Source organism: Rhinopithecus roxellana, chromosome 8, assembly GCF_007565055.1.
Source record: "Rhinopithecus roxellana isolate Shanxi Qingling chromosome 8, ASM756505v1, whole genome shotgun sequence".
Taxonomy (NCBI): Eukaryota; Metazoa; Chordata; class Mammalia; order Primates; family Cercopithecidae; genus Rhinopithecus; species Rhinopithecus roxellana.
In genome coordinates, this window is record NC_044556.1 from 121,353,158 (window position 1) to 121,362,364 (window position 9,207).

A 9,207-nucleotide genomic window follows, 5' to 3' on the forward strand; every position below is an offset into this window, starting at 1 on the left:
TCTTGATTAGAGATAATAGTCCTTGGCTGAGCACGGTGGCTCACACCTGTAATCCCAACACTTTGGGAAGCTGAGGTGGGCAGATCACTTGAAGTCAGGAATTCAAGACCAGCCTGGCCAACTGGTGAAACCTCATCTCTACTGAAAATACAAAAATCAACCGGGCGTGGTGGTGTGCAACTGTAATCTCAGCTACTCGGGAGGCTGAGGCAGGAGAATCACTTAAATCCAGGAGACAGAGGTTGCAGTGAGCTGAGATCACACCACTGCACTCCAGCCTGGATGACAGAACAAGACTCTGTCTCAAAAAAAAAAAGAAAGAAAGAAAGAAAGAAAGAAGACATAGTAGTCCAAATTCCTTAGCCTAACATAGAAGGCCCTTCATGATCTGAGTCCCTTTTCCCGGGTCAGCAGAATGCCTTTATTTCAAACCCTCCCATCCAGCACTACAAAACTATGGACTCTCGTAACTCCTCCCTTGGCATCAGTTCTTGCCTGTCAGGCACACAAATCTATACCGTGCCTGACTGGTGAGATCCTATTTATCTTTCAAGAGAGCTCAGTGCTCTCATTCTGTGCAGCCTTCCCTAAATCCCCAATGCAGAAATAATCACCCCTGTGCAGCAGCTGCACCTTTCTTTTTGTCTGTCACCTAACAAATGGTGAGTTCCTAAAAGGAATCATATTGTGTTCATCTGAAACACTGCCTGATACGAAGCATTGCTAAAGAACTATTTGATGGGCCGGGCGCAGTGCCTCAAGCCTGTAATCCCAGCACTTTGGGAGGCCGAGACGGGCGGATCACGAGGTCAGGAGATCGAGACCATCCTGGCTAATACGGTGAAACCCCGTCTCTACTAAAAAATACAAAAAGCTAGCCGGGTGAGGTGGCGGGCGCCTGTAGTCCCAGCTACTCGGGAAGCTGAGGCAGGAGAATGGTGTAAACCCGGGAGGCGGAGCTTGCAGTGAGCTGAGATCCAGCCACTGCACTCCAGCCCGGGTGACAGAGCGAGACTCCGTCTCAAAAAAAAAAAAAAAAAAAAAAACTATTTGATGAATTGACAGTGGCCTTGCCGGCTGGCACTCTTTGTTTGCCCTCTTCTACCTACATTCTTGTCTTATGCCAACATAAATTTCCTCAGCCTTGCAAACAAACAAGAACAGTCCGCCAACAGCTAATGTTATAAGTAAAAGACAATCCATGTGGCAATTAGAATAGAACTATACAGTCTAATACTTGCACAGGAGCCAAGTACACTGGTTAAGAGCACTAACTTGAGAATGAGAACTCAACTTGTTAGCTATGAAGTCTTGGCCATGTGACTTAGCCTCTCATAATAGTGCCTACCTTACTGTGAACATTAATGAGAAAATGCAGGGTGTTTGGTCCAAGGTAAGTTAACTATTAATAGCTGCAGAATCAGAGGACAGTTTCTATTCTCTGAATTAAAGAAAGGACTTGAAACTACTGCCAAATCCCATTCCCTGTTGTGTAATCTGGAGGCATGGCCTTTGCTCTCCCTGGATTCTCTGGCAGTATTTTCCAGTTAGCAATCGTTTTTGTTATTGTTGCTGCTGATGATGATAAATGGACATGTTTAATGATATATTGGTCTTCACAGAGATGACTACAGAGACTTTTAATCTATAATCCAGTAGGACACAACCATGCATCACAGACTAATTAGCCAGATGTAAAATAAACTAGCTTCTTACCACAAGTACCCTATAAACACTGCAACTATTCTCTCCAAAATGACCCTAATCTTATATGAAAACATCTGCTGTGGGGGAACCGGAAACCTAGCTATGTGACCAAAACTAAAAATTAAAGGAAAAATTGCAATTCACTGGTGAAAGCTGGGGAAAGCAGAGGAAATTCAGTGCCCTTCACTGTGCTGCTTTGATGTTACTTGTGTTCTTTTTGTCCCTTTTCTTCAGCCCATCCATTTTAGTTCTCAGTAGGTTTGAATAAGCCATCCGGAACTTATTCACTTCTTTGAAGCTCACCATAATGCTAATCTTCTTTTTCCCATCAGGAGTTCTTAACAGACACCTGTCTGAATACTGAAAGCCCACAACAGAAACTTTCTAGAATGGGTTTGTTTTAACCTCAGTTCTCAAGGAACAAATGATACCAGGAAAAGTCCACTGTAAGTGAACCCATTTTAAATGAGAATCAAAACATCATAGTAAATAGTATGGAAAAAAATTAGGTTTGGTCAAAACTTCAACTTGAGAAATAAAACCAGAAATTATAAAAATAAGTTTGCTTTACTGTTTATTTAACTGAGTTACATTATAATTGGAACTATGTACCAATGGCAACTGCCTAATTGTCTGACAATTTATATTACAGCAAGATAAAACATTCTCCACTTTATACAACATTCTTTACTTCCCATTTGACTTTCAAAGCAAGATTATAAGATTGCCCTTTTTAAAAAAATATTCACAGTTTTCATTGATTTTGCCAAGTAACTCAAATTTTCATTCTTTTATATTTACATCATTCTCTTTTGAATTTCCCGTCTTGTCATTATGCTTGCCAATTCTCTCCATGTTGTTCTTATATTTCTTACATGATTTAACTCAGCAAGATCTAGACTTGCCAATGGCTTAACAGTTCTCCAGTATTACTTCATCAACTTCAACATTCTTTTTAGTTGCAGGTGATATTGTTTGGCTGTGTCCCCACCCAAGTCTCATCTTGAATTGTAACTCCCAAAATTCCCACATTTGTGGGAGGAACCTGGTGGGAGGTGATTGAATTATGGAGGTGGAGCTTTCCTGTGCTGTTCTCATGATGGTGAATGAGTTTCACGAGATCTGATGGTTTTAAAAACAAGGGTTTCCCTGCACAAGCTTTCTCTTTGCCCCCTGCCATCCATGTAAGATGTGACTTGCTTCTCCTTGCATTCAGCCATGATTGCGAGGCCTCCCCTGCCATGTGAGACTGTAAGTCCATTAAACCTCTTTCTTTTATAAATTGCACAGTCTCAGGTATGTCTTTACCAACAATGTGAAAGTGGACTAATACAGCAGAATATGTAACTTCTCTTTGCCATTGATTTGAATTGTATGCTCTGCATTGTCAGACAATTATAAGAGACTGACCACAAACACATTTATGAAATACATTTATGGGAATGATATCCAGAGTAGACTGTACTGCCAAACAGAACTGTTGGATATGTGTTTGAGGAAAAGTAAACTTTTTTTTTTTTTCTTTTTTGAAGACAGGGTCTCACTCTGTCACCCAGGCTAGAGTGCAGTGGCATGATCACCACTCACTGCAGCCTTGATCTCTCGGGCTCAAGCTGGGACTATAGGCATGCACCACCATGCCCAGCTAATTTTTTCATTTTTTGTAGAAACAAGGTTTCACCATATTTCCCAGGCTGGTCTCAAACTCCTGAGGTCAAGTCATCTACCTGCCTCAGTCTCCCAAAGTGCTAGGATTACAGGCATGAGAAACTGTAACTTTTAAGTGGTCAGTTAATTTGTTCACTCGACAAAACTTATTGAGCACCTAATATGTTCCAAGCACTATTCTAGACCATGAGGAAATAGAAGCAAATAGAAAGAGATAAAATTCTTGACTTCATGGAATTTATAATCCAGTGTGAGAGGCAGAAAATGAACAATAAAATGTTTTATAGTGATCAGTCTTAAGAAGAAAAAGTAAGTTTAAGAGACAAAGGGTAGTGGGAGTTAGATAGGATGCTCAGATAAGATTTCTCTGAAGAAATGACTCTTGAAATGTCCTTATTGGAACTTGCATCATAAAGTGAGGATGTGACCCACATGAATATTTCACAGAAGGGTATTGTTTCTGAAAGACGAATCAGTAAGTAGGCTTGAGTCAGGGATGTTAGAACAGTGCTTTCCAATCTTGTTCACATTATGACACGTAGAAGATTATGGTAATGGGCCAGGCACAGTGACTTATGTCTGTAATCCCAACACTTTGGGAGGCCAAGGTCGGGGGATCACTTGAGCTCAGGCGTTCAAGACCAATAGGCAACATTGCAAAATTCCATGTCACAAAAAAAGAAGATTATGATAATGAAAGAAGACATATGAATAGCCAATGAGCATATGAAAAAATGCTCAACATCACTGATCCTTGGAGAAAGGCAAATTATAACTACAGTGAGATATCATCTTATACCAGCCAGAACAGCTATTATTAAAAAGTCAAAAAATAACAGATGGTGAGAACATGGAGAAAAGGGTAAATTAGTAGTACAACCTCTATGTAAAACAGTAGAGGCTGGGCGTGGTGGCTCATGCCTGTAACCCCAGCACTTTTGGAGGCCAAGGTGGGCAGATCACCTGAGGTCGGGAGTTCAAGACCAACCTGACCAACATAGAGAAGCCCTGTCTCTACTAAAAATACAAAATTAGCCAGGTGTGGTGGCTCATGCTTGTAATCCCAGCTACTTGGGAGGCTGAGGCAGGAGAATCACTTAAACCCGGGAGGCAGAGGTTGCAATGAACTGAGATCATGCCATTGCACTCTAGCCTGGGCAACAAGAGCAAAACTCCATCTCAAAAAAAAAAAAAAAAAAAAACCAGTATGGAGCTTTCACGAAGAACTAAAAATAGAACTACCATTTGATCCAGCAATCCCACTACCAGGTATATACCTATAGGAAAAGAAATTATTATATCAATGATTTCTGCACTTGTATGTTTGTTGCAGCACTATTCACCAACCTAAGTGTCCATAAATGGATAACTGGATAAAGAAAATGTGGTACATATGTATATGTGGGTATGTATGTGTGTATGTGTCTATATGTGCGTGTGTGTCTATATATGTGTGTGTGTGTGTAGATACACATATCATGGAATACTACTCAGTCATAAAAAAATAAAATCGTGTCTTTTGAAGCAACATGAATGGAACTGGAAGCCATTATCTTTTTTTTCCACATGTTCTAATGAAGGCCATTGTCTTAAGTGAAACAACTCAGAAACAGAAAGTCAAATACTGCATATTCTCGCTTATAAGTGGAACTAAATAATGTGTGCATATGTGTATTAGTACATTCTCACCCTGCCATAAAGAACTGCCTGAGACTGGGTAATTTGTAAAGGAAAGAGGTTTAATTGACTCACAGTTCCACATGGCTGGGGAAGCCTCAGGAAACTTAAAATCATGGCAACAAACACATCCTTCTTCACATGGTGGCAGGAGAGAGAAGAATGAGAGCTGAGCAAAGGGGAAAGCTCTTTATAAAACCATCAGATCTTGTGAGAACTTACTCACTGCTACGAGAATAGCATGGGCGCAACTGCTCCCACGATTCAATTACCTCCCACTGAGTCCCTTCCACTACATGTGGGGATTTGGGGAACTACAATTCAAGATGAGATTTGGGTGGGTACACAACCAAACCATATCAACATGGATATAAAATGTGGAATGAAAGACACTGGAGACTTAGAAGGGTGAGGAGTGTAGAAGAGAGGAAGGGTGATGAGAAATTACTTAATATGTACAATGTACCTCATTTGAGTGATGTCTACACTGAAAGTCCAAGACTTCACCACTGACAATATATGCATGCAACAAAATCGCACTTGTATGCCTTAAATTTATACAAATAAAAAAAGAAAAATGACAGTGCTTGTATTTCACACTGGGATAAGCTAGAAGGGATGTGGTTATCTGTGTGAGCACAGGAAAAACTGATCTTTTTATATATTAAAATAAAATTATTTAAGCAAAATATAAATATAAAATTTTAGGAAGAATATGAAATACAGAATTTATAATATACTTCCAAATAAATATTCACAGTTTTTAATTAAAACTTGAGCTAACTTCTGGAAACAAAACTTTTTCTATCATATTTTACACTTGAAATTATATACTTAATGCTTAAGATTTTTTTAATGATGAGCACTTCACATTCGGCAAGTTGGCATGAAAATAATATAAAACCATTTCATAGTCATTCAAAAAAAATCATAGAGCACTTGAAATATTTAAATCCCAAGTGTGTTTTTTTCCTTTTCTCCTATTGAAAAATGTAACATTTAAAGTTTTTTGTGTTATAAGAATTGATTCAAACCCAATCAAACGATTTTAAAACAAGTAATTTAGAATAAGACAAAGTTTAGCCATGAACATTGGCTCGCACCTGTAATCCCAATGCTTTGGGAGGTTAAAGTGGGAGGATTGCTTGAGGCCAGGAGTTCAAGACCAGTTTGGTCAACATAGCAAAACTAACTCTACAAAAAAAATTTGAAAATTAGCCAGGTGTGGTGGCATCTGCCTGTAGTCCCAGGTACTCAGGAGGCTGAGGCAGGAGGATCCCTTGAGTTCAGGAGTTCAAGGTCAGGGACACATTTTATATCATTATATCCATTGCACTCCAGCTTGGGAAACAGAGTGAGATTCTGTCTCAAAAACTAAAAATGAAAATAAATAAGACAAAGTTCTAATTAGCAAAAGGAGCTAACTTAGAGCATTCACCCTGCAGGTAGCTTGGATACACTAAAAGTGCATTTTAGCCACAGATACACAGAATTAACTACTATATGTGAAGATAGAAATTCCAAGCCACTGTTTTTACAGGACCAACAGGTTCATATAACTGCTGTGCAGTAACAGACTAGTACACCAAGACAGCAAGGTTTGCAATAAAGTGTTTAATGATCGCAGGTGACTCAGTGAGGAGAAAGGAGGGAGCCTCAAATCCATCTCCCCAAGGAGTTCTGGGATAGGGATTTTAAGGGAATTGTGGAGGGCAAAGGGCCCTTAGGGTCATTGATTGGTTAGGAAAGGAGGGTGAAATCATCAGGATGTAGAAACTGCATTCTTTGGTGAGTCAGCTCTTCTTGGAGTCCTTTAGACAAGCTAACATCAATAGTTTTTGTTTGTCTTGTTTTGTTTATTTTATATTAAGCTTTTTGTAGAAACAGAGTCTCACTATGTTGCCCAGGCTGGCCTCGAACTCCTGGGCTCAAGTGATCCTCCCACTTCTGCCTCCCAAAGTGCTGGATAAAGAAAATGTAGAAGCCAGGCATCATGGCTCATGCCAGTCATCTCAGCACTTTGGGAGGCTGAGGCAGGAGGATTGTTTGAGCTCAAGAGTTCAAGACCAGCCTGGGTAACATGGCAAGACTCCATCTCTACAAAAAATATAAAAATTGGCCAGGCATGTTGGTGGATGCCTGTGGTACCAGCTACTTGGGGGGCTGAGGTGGGAGGACTGTTTGAGCCCAGGGGATTGAGGCTGCAGTGAGTCATGATTGTACCACTGTACTGTAGCCTAGGTGACAGTGCAAGACCCTGTCCCTCACGCCCTCAAAAAAAATGCCATATATGTAATATATATATATATTACACGCACACACTCTCCCTCACACACCATGGACTACTACTGACAACTGCCAACATTAGGCTGGCCATGGTGGGATTACAGGTATGAGCCACCATGCCCAGCCTAATGTCAGTATTTTTATCAGCATGCAGGACACAAAAGAACATCTCAAATGGAAAACTTAACATTTCAGAGTGCTCAAGTTGTTAACTATAGAGCAGTTAAGGAGAACTATCATCTTGTGACAGGTCTACGTGATTCTGAGGCAATAGACAATTATGAGGAAGTAGGTAAGAGATCAAGCTGACCTAATGATAACGCTAAATGTGCTGCAAGCTTGGTTTATTTTTGCTTCTTCCTGATTAATTTTACAAAATTTACAGGGACAGTTTTACAGACTGAAGTTGTACCTACCAGTAAGCCCTACGTACTCCCTGCCACCTCCAACACCCTAACCACCATCACCACAAGGCACCTATCATAGCAGCTTCACCAACAAGTCCACAACCTCTGTCCACAGTGGGGAATGGCATGCTCTGTAAGACCTGCTAAAGTAGATGCCTAGATGGTTCAGTACCTTTCTGACAAAGCTCAAAGCAACCCAGAGAAATATCAAATGCAGGACTCACACACACACCATGCTGTCACCAAAAGAGGACAATGTAGAACCTGCTGTCCGAAATGCTGTTCTAGGTCCCAGATTCCTGCCCAGGCACTCTGCCCATGGTCTTGCCTTACCAGTCTGAGGGCTGAGGGGATCAATTTCTCAAGCACAGTGCCAACCCAAATGTCCATCAATGACACATTGGATTAAGAAAATGTGGCACATATACACCATGGAATACTATGCAGTATTTACTCATCCATAAAAAAGAATGAGTTCATGTCCTTTGTAGAGACATGGATGCAGCTGGAAACCCTCATTCTCAGCAAACTATCACCAAGTACAGAAAACCAAACACTGCACGTTCTCACTCACAGGGGGGAATTGAACAATGAGAACACTTGGACACAGGAAGGGGAACATCACACATCGGGGCCTGTTGTGGGATGCGGGTAGCGGGGAGGGATAGCATTAGGAGATATACCTAATGTAAATGACGAGTTAATGGGTGCAGCACACCAACATGGCACATGTATACATATGTAACAAACTTGCACGTTGTGCACATGTATCCTAGAACTTAAAGTACAATAAAAATAAAATAAAATAAAAATAAAGGAAATAAATAAAAATAGAAAAGCACTCGTTAGTGAATATTTTTGTATTATGACGAATTCCCTTTCCTACACAGTACTATAACTTTAGAGATTCAGATAATAAATCCCCAGATGAAGAAGTCTCTTTGTGATTATTTTCTACATCTCTTTTAGGTTATGCACTCTTCAAAGGCAGGAGTAGAAAGCAACCTGACTAAAGCCAGCTCAATAAAGCAGTTCATTGAATTAAGTTTCTCCCAAGTCAACAAGGCTTCTAAAACTTTTCCAGCTGGGTGTAGTGGCTCATGCCTGTAATCCTAGCTACTGGGGAGACTGAGGTGGGAGGATCACTTGAGTCCAGGAGTTCCTTGGCTGCAATGTGCAATGATGGCATCACCACACCCCAACCTGGCAGAGATGGGGCAAGGCTCGTTTCAAAAAAAAAAAATCCTCCAGATCAATTGTCAGTAGATTCTGGGAACAGTCTAATGCCTGCTGCTATGGAAGAGGTCTTTGGGGCCTTCAGCATTTCCAATGACTGTACCTCCGGAAACAAATAGTGAGTCATCAGTTCTCCTAAATCAGCAGGAAAGAACAGAAATCGACAATCTATGTTTATTGAAGGTAACATCCTTACATTCCAAAACTTCTAACCTATTGGGTAGAG